Source organism: Pelobates fuscus, chromosome 4 (genome assembly GCF_036172605.1).
Source record: "Pelobates fuscus isolate aPelFus1 chromosome 4, aPelFus1.pri, whole genome shotgun sequence".
In the NCBI taxonomy this organism is placed as follows: domain Eukaryota; kingdom Metazoa; phylum Chordata; class Amphibia; order Anura; family Pelobatidae; genus Pelobates; species Pelobates fuscus.
In genome coordinates, this window is record NC_086320.1 from 72,630,416 (window position 1) to 72,643,634 (window position 13,219).

The 13,219-nt window shown below is 42.4% G+C and overlaps 1 protein-coding gene across 2 annotated transcripts in view; it reads left to right on the top strand.

The window, feature by feature from the left end:
* ZNF704 (zinc finger protein 704) overlaps positions 1-13,219 on the top strand; it is a 112,264-nt gene that overhangs the window by 20,381 nt on the left and 78,664 nt on the right. The gene's annotated exons all lie outside the window — the stretch shown is intronic.

Below are 13,219 nucleotides of genomic sequence, written 5' to 3' on the forward strand. Positions count from 1 at the left end.
TTCCAAAACTATTAAGGCCTTGAGTGCCAGAAGTTAAAGTGACACTATAGCCTCCAAAACAACTTTATCTTAATAACACAGTTTTTGTGTATTGATCATGCCCCTGCAGTCCTACTGCTCAATTCTCTGCTGATTTTGATTCTTTTTTATGCTGCCCTAGCCACATGCCCCATGGCTGTAACTCACACAAATTGTTTAAAAAAAAAAAAAAGAACTCAGCAAATCTAATGCTTTCCCACAGGAAAGCATTGGGATGCATTTGTGCTACAAAACACTGCACTGTGCCAATAAGCATCTCTTCATAGAGATGCATTTACTCAATGCATCTCTACGAGGAATGTTCAGTGACTCCATGCAGTTTGTGGAGATGCTGAACACCAGAACTGTACATTGTGCAGCACTGGACTAGGAAGCACCTTTAGTTGCCATCTTAGTGACTGCCACTAGAGGTGTTCCTAGGCAGCAATGTAAACACTGCTTTTCTCTTAAGGGACATAGACACGATAGAAACCAGAACCACTACATTAAGCTGTAGTCATTGGTGACTGTAGATTCCCTTTAAATTACCAATACTCACACATATTCACTAACAGAGACACACATACTCACTGACAGACACACATGCACATTCTCTCTCACACACAAATTATTATTTATTTGTTTTGTTTTAATTTACATCCATTCAGCCTTCCTACCTTTGGGAGAGCTGGAGTGGTTCCTTTGCCTGGGGACCAGTGGGATAGCTATAATCCTGTAATCTTTAAGCTCTTCTGGCACTGCTCCGGCGCATGCCATTTATTCATGGGTCTTTCTTGAGAAAGACCCATTTGAGTTGATACACTGCTGCTGGTAACACTGTGTTCCAAATAAATATGCCCCTTCAAGCACTTGGAGTGCCTGGACCTTCTTCTCTTATCTACCTGGGGCTGGAGTGACGTTATATCCTGGCTTCCGGCATCACATTTTTGTACATGCACGTTGCATTTCTTCTGGATATTTTGTAAATCTGATGTTTGTCACTGACAAAAAAATGACATTGTCACTAATTTCTGATGTTGCTGTGCCATATAGGAGAGGTGAGGATTTCAGAATATTAACCCCTTACGAACACATGACATGTGTGACATGTCATGATTCCCTTTTTTTCCAGAAGTTTGGTCCTTAGGGGATAAAAGGGATTCTATAATGTTAGGATACAAATCTGTATCTTCTGGTACCCCTCCCCCAAAGCTCAGAAAGAATTAAAAAAAACCCACCTTTTTGTTACTTACCCGATTCCAGCCTTGATGTCGTTTGGAGCTAGGTCAGTGCTCTGTCTCCTCCCCCTGGTGGGGGGACCTAATGCGCATTTGTGGCAAGTCAACCCTTTCCTATGGTGATTTCTCTGACGCTGGATGTCCCCATGCATCATTTAGGGGACATTTAACTACTAGAGGCTGTCTTAGTCCTGCAGTGTAAGCATTGTAGTTTCTCAAAACCTGCAATATTCTTCATCACAGGAGTAAGGGAGACTGAGCCACTGCACCCAGACCACTTCAATGAGCTGAAGTGGTCTGGGTGCCTATATTGTCCCTTTAAGAGTGAATTTTCATAGATTTTATGTAGCTATGTCTCAGTTTGGAGCATTCTGCCAGGTTGCTAGTTCAAACTACCTCACAAAGGCATACCATTTCTTAAAGCAGACACCTCAGGATATCTCAAATGGCATAATTTGATCCTTATTGTTGGTCATTTTTTTGCTAGTTTGTACCAAGAGTAGTGGAAATAAGTGTTTTTTCTGCCTTTTTGACACAAACATTGAAATGTTCTTGCATATTTTGTAATCTTTATGTGTGCTATGGCAGTATAGCACCTAATATGCCTTCTGAGTACTGCAATATCCCATGTGTACCTTTGCCAGGTATATGTGGATGTTTAAAGGGAAAATATGAGACACAGCCATTTCAGTTTTTTTCAGATTTTAAATTTTGATGCTGGGTTTGTGTCCTATTTTATAGCATTCTAGCAGGTTGCTTGTTCAAACTACCAGCACCTCATGGTATCTCAAAAGGGATATTTTGATAAGTGTTTTTGTAACACTTTAGAGCATTTCAACAGACCATGATTGCAAATTAACCCACAAATTCCACATCTATTTTTAAATATAAGCAGCTCATCAGTTCACATTATGAACAAGAGCATACTATTTGCTCTAGACCAGGGACTCATCTATACAGATCTTTTTTGCGGGGACATAGAGCCTTTCAAACATGTGATTAAAGTGGGAAATTAGAGGGCAGATTTTAAACAATTTGCCATTCTGACGATTGGAATTCGTCCCACTAGGCACTTTACTCATGATATGCAGGTAAGGGGTTAAATAAGAGAGTGTGTTGGCAGCCACACTTCCTTTATACCCTAAGCTGTGGATTTGTGAAATGAGAAGTACAAAGGAGAGCTAACTATGCGTGTGAGCAATGGGGGCAGCTTTTAAATAGTTAAATGGTTATTCCAATCACCATGACCACTCTAGCCATTTATCATTATTATTATTATTTATAAAGCGCCAACAAATTCCGCACTGTACAATAGGTGGACTAACGGGTATGTATTCGCAACAAGACGAGCTGGACGTACAGGAACAGAGGGTGTTGAGCGCTCTTGTCATATTCACTCCTGTTCCTTACAGATCATTCAGGAAATAAAATAGTCCATCAATTTGCAGAGACTTTATTTGGCAAAAATTAGATAAAATAAACATGAAAGTCCCGTATTTATCGGCGTATAACACCCACCGGTGTATAACACGCACCTCATTTTCAGAAGGAAATTCCAGGAAATTTCCCCCCTCCCATAGTATTCCCCCCCTCTCATCCCATAGTGTCCCCCCCCTTTCCATAGTATTCTCCACCCCCTCCCATAGTATTCTCCACCCCCTCCCATAGTGTCCCACCCCCCTTTCCATAGTATTCTCCCCCCCTCCCATAGTGTTCCCCCCCTTTTCCATAGTATTCTTCCCCCCCTCCCATAGTATTCTCCACCCCCTCCCATAGTGTTCCCCCCCTCATCCCATAGTGTTCCCCCCCTTTCTTCACCCCCTCCCATAGTATTCTCCACCCCCTCCCATAGTATTCTCCACCCCCTCCCATAGTGTTTCCCCCCTTTCCATAGTATTCCCCCCCCATAGTGTTCCCCCCCTCATCCCATAGTGTTCCCCCCCTTTCCATAGTATTCTCCCCCCCTCCCATAGTATTCTCCACCCCCTCCCATAGTGTTTCCCCCCTCATCCCATAGTGTTCCCCCCCATTCCATAGTATTCTTCCCCTCCTCCCATAGTATTCTCCAACCCCTCCCATAGTGTCCCCCCCCCTCATCCCATAGTGTCCGCCCCCCCTCCCATAGTGTTCCCCTCCCATAGTGCCCCCCCCCCCCTCCCATAGTGTCCCCTAGTGCACTTTCCCTCTTGTCCCATATTTACTTACCTGTCTTGAAGCGTGGCCGGCTTCACAGTGCGCACCGCGGTACTGGAACTTCAATTTCAGGTTCCGGTTTCCGGCGGGACTGAAAGGAAGTGTGCACAAGTGTGCACACTTCCTTTCAGTCCCGCCGGAAACCGGAACCTGAAATTGAAGTTCCAGTACCGCGGTGCGCGCTGAACACCGGCCCACGCTTCAAGACAGGTAAGTAATTATGGGATATCGGCGTATAACACGCACCCATCATTTTCCCCCTATTTTCAGGGAGAAAAAGTGCGTGTTATACGCCGATAAATCCGGTATTTTTTTTAGATCAGACAGTTTGAATAAGAACAAAGTAAGCAAGAAAGAAAGCATTCTTTGCTAAATAAAATAGGTTGCTTCACCTTGTAAATTAATACGATAACACCCACAAGTTGGTGCACAATCTAATATAACATCTGAGGAAAGGGATTTAGGGGTGATTATGACTTAAAGGTAGGCAGACAATGTAATAGAACAGCAGGAAATGCTAGCAGAATGCTTGGTTGTATAGGGAGAGGTATTAGCAGTAAAAAGAGGGAAGTGCTCATGCCATTGTATAGAACACTGGTGAGACCTCACTTGGAGTATTGTACGCAGTACTGGAGACCGTATCTTCAGAAGGATATTGATACCTTAGAGAGAGTTCAAAGAAGGGCTACTAAACTGGTTCATGGATTGCAGGATAAAACCTACCAGGAAAGGTTAAAGGATCTTAACATGTATAGCTCGGAGAAGAGACGAGACAGGGGGGATATGATAGAAACATTTAAATACATAAAGGGAATCAACACAGTAAAGGAGGAGACTATATTTAAAAGAAGAAAAACTACCACAACAAGAGGACATAGTCTTAAATTAGAGGGACAAAGGTTTAAAAATAATATCAGGAATTATTACTTTACTGAGAGGGTAGTGGATGCATGGAATAGCCTTCCAGCTGAAGTGGTAGATGTTATCACAGTAAAGGAGTTTAAGCATGCGTGGGATAGGCATAAGGCTATCCTAACTATTAGATAAGGCCAGGGACTAATTAAAGTATTTAGAAAACTGGGCAGACTAGATGGGCCGAATGGTTCTTATCTGCCGCCACATTCTATGTTTCTATTCTATGTTTCTATGTAAGAGAAATGGTAAACAAAGTATAAAAATACTTATTTAACACTCTTAGTAAAAAAAAAAAAGTATAAAATACTTACTATCTCTTTTATATTGGTTTGCGCAACAACTTGTGGGTTTTATTGTAGTACTTTTTTCTGTGTTGGTTGTTGTACAATAACATTCGCACTGTTAGCAAAAGCACTTTAATATACAATAAAGTTTACACCGTGTGTTTTGGTTTGCATGTAATTTTATGCACCTTAACCCCTTAAGGACCAAACTTCTGGAATAAAAGGGAATCATGACGTGTCAGACATGTCATGTGTCCTTAAGGGGTTAAAGAGATATCCGCACATTTTTTTATATACTTCACTTTGAATTTTAATAGTTATTATTGATTAGTGCTTGGTTTTTATCCACTTATTGGTTTAGTTAGTGTTTCTTGGATCACCTTGTAAATTAATTAGCCAATTAGTAGTAGAAAAGCAAACAAAGTTCATGGCAGATTGTTCAAATGCAAGTCTGGAGGCAAGCCAGTGATTCCTGCAGGAAGCAATTCCCATATGGAAAAAAATAAATATAAAGGCAGGTTAACTGGCTGGCTGTAGGAGAGTGTAAACAAAAAGGAAAGTTAATTTAGCTTTCAGCAGCTAAGTTGGAGATATTTGAAGTCCATTGAAAAAATGCAGGAAACAAGGTGAGTATAAGCATTTCATTTTTAGATTCTGAAGGAATTCCTAGTGAGGTAAGTGGAAAATACATTCTGAATTGAGCTGGAGATTCTGAGACCTGAAAAATTAGTTAGTAGAAACATGCAAGGTGCAGTAGGATAACAGGCTGGTGTCAGCTCATTAGGAGTGCACAGGTTCACTAACAGGGCGGACTTAAATAGCTGTAATTGTCAGCGAACCTGTGAACTTAAAGGAAAAGAACAGAATTATTTAAAGAGACAAATATATTAAAAACACATGTTCCTAACAGTCGTGCTCAAATGAGCTTACATTCTAGAGGGATTGGGGTAAACGAGGTAAGGGAAGAATGTATTTCATGTACAGGAAAAAATAGGTTGCTAGAATAGTTCATAATGAAGAGAAATCAGGGTAAAATACCATGGTGCGGGGAGGGAAAGCTATTAACAGTTTAATTGATATGCTCTCCTAAAAAAGTGAGTTTTTAATAATCTTTTGAAGGAACTGAGACTGGGTGAGAGTCTAACGAAGCAGGGAAGGGAGTTCCAAAGGAACGACGCAGCCCTAGAGAAGTCGTGAAGGCGTTACGCGGTACGAGTACGAACAGGTAATAGACGCGGATGTTCGGCAGAGCGTTGAGCCCTGGACGGGACATACTTGTGTATCAGTGAGGATAGGCAGGTAGGAGCAGTTTTATGTAGAGATTTGTAAGCAAGCACCAGAATTTTAAATTGAGCCCTATATTTTATTGAAAGCCAGTGTAAGGTCTAACAGAGGGGGAAGGCATGGCAGATGCAGCCAGATAGGATGATGAGCCTTGCAGATGTATTCATTATAGATTGTAACAGGGCCAGCTGGGAATGCGCAACACCACAAAGAAGCAATTTCAGTAGTCAAGGCGAAAGATTATAGCGGCATGGTTAAGCACCTTGGCCGTATCTAGCATTAAGTAGCTATGTTTCTGAGATAGAAGCGTCAGGAGTTGGCAATCAACTGCATTTTAGGGGCAAAGGAGAGGTCAAAGACAAAGAGAACACTGAGGCAGCAATCCTGTGAGACAGAGTTGATGATAGTGCCATTGACTTGGATGGAGACAGACATAGGAGTAGCAACACTTGAGGGAGGAAACACGAGAAGCTCTGTTTTGGACAGGTGAAGTTTAAGAATATGAGCAACCAACCAGGTGGAAATAGCAAAGACGCAGTCAGAGATGCAAGTAAGAACGAATGGCGAGAAATCAGGAGAGGACAGATAGATTTGCAGGTTTTCCACATAGAAATGATATTAGAAGCCAATAGAGCTGATGGCTTTACCAAGGGAGGCAGTATAGATCGAGAACAGTAGAGGACCAGGGACAGAACCTAGGGAAACACCAACATAGAAGTGTTGTGGAGGAGAAGAAGAGCCAGAGAAAAAAAAATTAAAGAGACCTGGTAGGAAGAGAACCAGGAAAACACAGTCTCATAGTCCAAGATTACTGAGGATGAGTTGTTGATGACCGTCCGTGTCGAAAGCAGCAGAAAGGTCAAGGAGAATTAGGAGACCACTGGATTAGCAGTAATTAATTCATTGGATACTTTGGTCAGGGCCATTTCGACAGAGTGACTAGTGCGGAATTCTGACTGAAGCCAGTTGAGCAGAGAGTTTGATTTAAGGAAGTCGGTCAATGTAGCTTACACAACTCTCTCAAGGATCTTGGAGGAAGTAGTGGCAGGGGTAGGAGAGAGATTAGAGATCTCTTTCCTGATCACAAAAGTCTTCTCGATTAAGTGCTTTGCAAATTTAGTAGTGGTCACATAACTTGGGGGAAGGAGCAACAACTGGGCGAAGAAGAGAGTTAACCATGTGAAAAAGGCGTTTGGGTTCTTGGAAGAGCATGGCAATGAGGGTGTTGAAATTGTTTTCTTTTGCAGAGGATAGAGTCAAACTGTAGCATAAATTTTAGGTAGAGTCAGATGCAGACAGAGACTTTCTCCAGCAGCTTTCAGCTGTTCTTGAGCATTTTTGGAGGTAATTGGTTAGCTTAGTGTGCTAAGATTGCAACCGGGGTCACTTACAATGTTTAAAAACAGAAGGTGCCATGATATCAAGTTCAGAAGATAGGGTGGTGTTGTAAAAAGAGGTTGCAGAGCTAGGGCAGGTGATGTTTGAGATGGGTAAACGGAGATTTTGGAGGTTTGTGGAGAATTGCTGTAGGTCAAGACAGTGGAGTGCTAGAGGAGAAGAAGAGGGGCAGCCAGGAAGAAAAGTGTTCAATGAATATTCTAGGATGACCAGGGTAATAATAAATGATGCCAATTCTTAAAGGAGTAGGTTTAGATATATGGACAGTGTGAACTTCAAAGGAAAAAAAAAATAAGGCAGGGCCAGGGAAGATTGGTTGAAAGGTACATTGAGGGTAGAGAAGGATGCCTACACCGCACCCTTTACAGTTGTTTTGTCTTGGAGTGTGGGAGAATTGTAGGCCACCTAAATGTAAAGAAGCAGGAGTAGCAATATCAGAAGGGGTCAGCCAGGTCTCAGTAAGTGCTAGTAGGATGAGAAATTTTGAAATGAACAGGTCATGTATTGCTGTTGATTTCAGAATGCTGCAGACTGAGTGGGCGTTCCACAGTGCACATTTAACATTGGTAGATGAGAAGAAATTACTGGGTACTAGTTGCCTGGAGGCTATATGTTCAGTGTTTCACTATGAAACCCTGCACATTTGGAATTTAACACCTCCAGCAGCTTCATTTGGGGATCATCATCCAGCTCTGAACTAGAGTTCTGGGCTGGTTGATGATAATTTTGTGTAAATTTAATTGCCAGAATGCCAGTCTTTGGCTGAGAGCGGGTACCCAGGGACTCAGGTAAGAGGACAAATTCTTGCTTAATTGTTTTTTCCCCACAATATTGGAGTAACCCTTTAAATATATGAATCCAATTCAGAGTGGCTGCTCTCCGGTCTTTTAAAATATCAATGTTTTATTAAAGGACCACTCTAGGCACCCAGACCACTTCAGCTTAATGAAGTGGTCTGGGTGCCAGGTCCTTCTAGGGTTAACCCATTTTTTCATAAACATAGCAGTTTCAGAGAAACTGCTATGTTTGTGAATGGGTTAAGCCTTCCCCTATTTCCTCTAGTGGCTGTCTCACTGACAGCCGCTAGAGGCGCTTGCGTGATTCTCACTGTGATTTTCACAGTGAGAGCACGCAAGCGTCCATAGGAAAGCATTATGAATGCTTTCCTATGTGACCGGCTGAATGCGCGCGCAGCTCTTGCCACGCGTGCGCATTCAGCCGACGGGGAGGAGAAGAGGAGGATCGGAGGAGGAGAGCTCTCCGCCCACCGCTGGAAAAAGGTAAGTTTTTCACACTTTCCCCTTTCCAGAGCCGGGCGGGAGGGGGTCCCTGAGGGTGGGGGCACCCTCAGGGCACTCTAGTGCCAGGAAAACGAGTATGTTTTCCTGGCACTAGAGTGGTCCTTTAACCCCTTAAGGACACATGACATGTGTGACATGTCACGATTCCCTTTTATTCCAGAAGTTTGGTCCTTAAGGGGTTAAGTAAAGTTAAAAATGATGACCAATGTTTCAGTCCTCGCTCAGGACTTTCTTCAGGGTCAAGTAACAGGACAACCTGTTGTCCTGTTGTCCTGTTACTTGACCCTGAAGAAAGTCCCGAGTGGGGACTGAAACGTTGTATTTTTTGGAGCTCAGGCTTATGCTCCGGTAGTGAAGGAGTTAAAGCGTGAGTGCAGGGGATTTTTTTCCTTTAAATATGTGAGTAGAGGAACACTCATGCTGCTTCCTGTGTCCCTCGCCTGTGGGTGGTGGAGATGTTGTTAAACATGGGAGTAAACTTGGTCTCAGTTTCCTTCCCTTAAGATGTGAGAAGGGGGACAAAGAGGAAGATCTTCACAAAGTACTTTCTTTTACCCCTCAGTTATATATATATAACTTTTTTTTTTTTACAGTTAAATGTTTTTAAAAACACTTACTATGTCCACCTATATGTAAGGATACAGGCAAAGGTAGTGTCTTCACTTTGTGGAGAATATAAAAAGCCTCTGTCACTTCATTAGAAGTTATGGATTAGATTTTGTTTTTCTTAAATTACATTTGAAAAAAAAAAGTAGTTTGAAGACAGAAGATACAAGAAAAAAATATTGTAGAGAAGAACATCAAACAAGATTTCAACAGGTAACTATAGCATTTTACTTTTAAATTTTCTATAGAACACACCATACAGACCTTTTCTATATAGTGTGGTATTTGTCCCTCTAAAGTGGAGCCTTGCAAACCCAGAGCCAGGGGGGTGATAGGGCTCTGGTCCATGTGAGATCTTTCCCTTATTCCGCATTCCATATTATATTATTCAGATAGTCTGCACAATATTATTTTTTGTTTATTTGCAGATTTGTTGTCATCAGTTTAAGCATGCTTTTTTGGTAATATTAAATATATATAAGGGAAGCAATCATTTCTCTCCTATTACTATTATTTTAACATATTTATCTATATAATCATTATTTACATCAAGTTTTGAAAGGAAATAGTTTTTTTTTTCCCCAACAACTAATTGTATGAGAAAACGTCATCGCTACCTTTAGTATATGACTGGATCCTTCAGCCATATATATGCACGTTGCTTTGGACAATCTTTGAATACCGACGGTTAGTCTCTATGGTTTTCCCTGCTTCACTCCCCACACAGAAGCAGGGAAAACCATAGAGACTAAATGTCAGAATTCCAACATTTGTCCGTGTATGTATATCGCTGAAGGATACTGTCATATACTAACAATAGGGTAGTTTTTCTCATTTTCTTTTACATATACCGGATATACTCGAGTATAAGTCGAGTTTTTCCCTTCGTATAGTGGCAGTACTCACAAGTGGGATGTTCCTTCCGGTCTTGGACAAGAAGCTCCCCCTTCTTTGAGCTTTATAGCTGTGCTCCGCCTGCTGCCTCCTTAAAACCTGCAAGCCATAATCACACACCAGTTCTTCTTGTCCCGGCAAACGGGACGGACAGGTTCCCTCGGTCTGGTGGAGAAGTGTGCGATCAGCACAGGCTGCTGTTCGGGGAGGTGAGTGCTCGATAGCTCCCCGGGCGGGAACTGAGTGGCACAGTACTTCCGGTCTCGCGTTACGGAACGTGACCGGGTACTGCCTTTTCTGTGGCTTCCACGATGAGTTCCCGGGCGGTCCTCCTCGTCGGAATTACGCATGCGCACAGCGGTGGAACGCACGCCCGGGAGGCGTTGCGTTCCACCAAACACGGAATCGCGCTACTGTGCGAAACTGTGTTTTGGCGCCAAATTGTTAAAATTTTGAATATAAATTCGAATATAAAGCTGTGCAGAACCTTTCTGACTCCAAGGGTGGGTGTACAGTTCTGGTTCTCCGTGTCACCAGCCCTCCTACACGGACCTTAGGGGATTTAAGGTGAGATTTAACTCTTTAAACTCTCCTTTTATTCACCTATACTTATGCATGCTTCAATTTATTTATCAATTTATTTATTATTAATTATTTACTATTCTGGTGTTTCACAGATATGTCCAGTCCTATATCTCCGGATAAGGCAGATAAAGACAAGATGTCAACATCTGTCCCCAAAAAAGCCACAAGCAAGTCTAAACACTTATGTTGTCTGGAATGTGCTGTACCTCTTCAAAAAGACATGTAATCAGTGCTCTACAGAATTACTAGAGAAAGCAAAACAGACAGATATGGCATCCTTCCTGGGCTGGTTTCAGGAAAATTTGTCCCAGACATTTGAGTCTTTTAAAGATGCTGTGAAGAAAGAACCGGCTATTCAAGAGAAACTGCCTAAAAAACGTAGGAGGAATAGATCTCCTTCGGTGTCTGACGTCTCTTCAGGAGAATGCTCTTTTTCTTCACCTTCGGATATTTCCAGCCTGGCTTCAAGTGTGGAGGAGGGCTTTCCACCAGAAGAGCTGAAGAAATTTATTAAAGAAGTGACGACGGCTGTACAAGAAACTGAACCTACCAAGGGTAAGGTTAAAGGTTTCCCAATGTCTCCTAAAATCTTGGATCTCCTTCATAGAGAATGGAAGAATCCTGAAAGACGTGCGTTTATTTCAAAGCATTTTAAACTGCTGTTCAAGCTACAGTCTGAAAAAAAATGGGAAGATCTTCCTAAAGTGGATATTCAGATTGCCCAGCTGTCAAAGAAAACCACTATACCCATTGGCAAAGTCTCAGGGCTTAAAGACCCAATGGACAAACTAGCCGAAACTTCATGTAGAAGAATATTCCAGGCCGCAGGATATCAGTGCAGAGCTGAAATTGCAGGTTCAGCGGTTCTCAGAGCTCAGAGCGTTTGGCTACAAGCCCTGGAAGATTCCCTTATGGGTAAATCCGATACAGATCCTTCCCATCTCATGTTCCTACTGAAACTATCCAATGAATTCCTTTCGGATGCCTCTGATGAGTTTCTTCGTTTATCAGCAAGAATTATGGGGTTGTCGTCAGTAGCCAGAAGAGCGCTTTGGCTACGAACATGGACAGCTGATTCAGCGTCTAAGGCAGCCTTATGTGAATTACCCTTTGAGAGGAACAAACTTTTTGGTACTCCTTTGGAAGACATTATTAGACAGATGTCGGAAACAAAGAAAGCCCTACCTCTGGAATCAAGAACCCAGGGATATAAAATATTTCAGTACAAGGGTCAGCGGTCCTTTCGTTACCAAGGGCGGTTTCGCAGGTTTCAAAAACATGGTGAGAACAACAGCCAGTGGTCTAGACAGGAATCCAACAGGCAAGACAAAAAGAGGAAGTTTTGACGCCAAAAGAGTTGGAGGACGCCTTCGGTTCTTCGCCCACGAATGGAAAAAGAGTACTTCAAATGGGTGGATTATAAGAACCGTTTCAGAAGGTTACAGAATAAAGTTTTCGTCAAGACCACGTCCATCCTTCCTACTGTCAAGCTATCCTTCAAGGGTAAAAACAGATGCACTCCTAACAGAAGCTCTTCTTCTTTTAAGAAAAGATGTGGTAGAGAAGGTACCCAAACTTTGGGAATTTCAGGGAGTTTACTCATGCCTTTTCCTGGTTCAAAAACCAGATGGATCCTTTCGGCCGATCCTAGACCTGAAACAAGTCAACACCTTGCATACCGTACCAGAAGTTCCGTATGGAAAGTATTCTGTCTGTAACGCACATTTTACAAAAGGGAGATTACATGGCAAAGTTAGATTTAAAAGATGCTTATCTCCATGTACCGGTTACAGAATCTTCCCGGAAGTTTCTCAGATTTGCGGTTCTAACAAGAAAGTGAAGGATTCTCCATTTGCAATTCAAGGCTCTTCCCTTTGGCCTGTCCTCAGCTCCTCGAGTTTTTACAAAGATCCTGGCACCCATAGCAGCAGTTTTACGTCTGAAAGGTATCTCGATTGTTCCATACCTGGACGATTAGTTCCTGAAAGCCCAATCAAGAAAACTGCTAAAACTTCATCTCGAGATTGCGATGAAGGTTTTAAAAGATCACGGTTGGATCCTGAACCTGGAAAAATCCAAGTTGACTCTGTCACTGAGTCTAGAATTCTTGGGTCTTCGGGTAGAATCCCGGTCCCTCTCTCTTTTTCTACCAATAGAGAAACAAATGAGGATTTTAAAAGCCATATCAAAGCTGCAGAAAAACCTAAGCTCAATCAGGGATGCTATGAGGTTTCTAGGCCTCCTCACTTCTGCAATCCCGGCAGTAGCCTGGGCAAAGGCGGAATCAAAACCATTACAATGGGACATTCTTTCCCAATGGACACGAAAACAGAAAGATCTAGACTCTGCCTTCCACCTATCCGAAGGGGTGAAAAGACAACTGAACTGGTGGAAAGACAGAAGCAACATCTCAAAGGGCCTATCGTTTGCACAGAAACAGTGGATTACGATAACCACAGATGCCTCCCAGACGGGTTGGGGCGCCCATCTAGGTTCTCAGTTT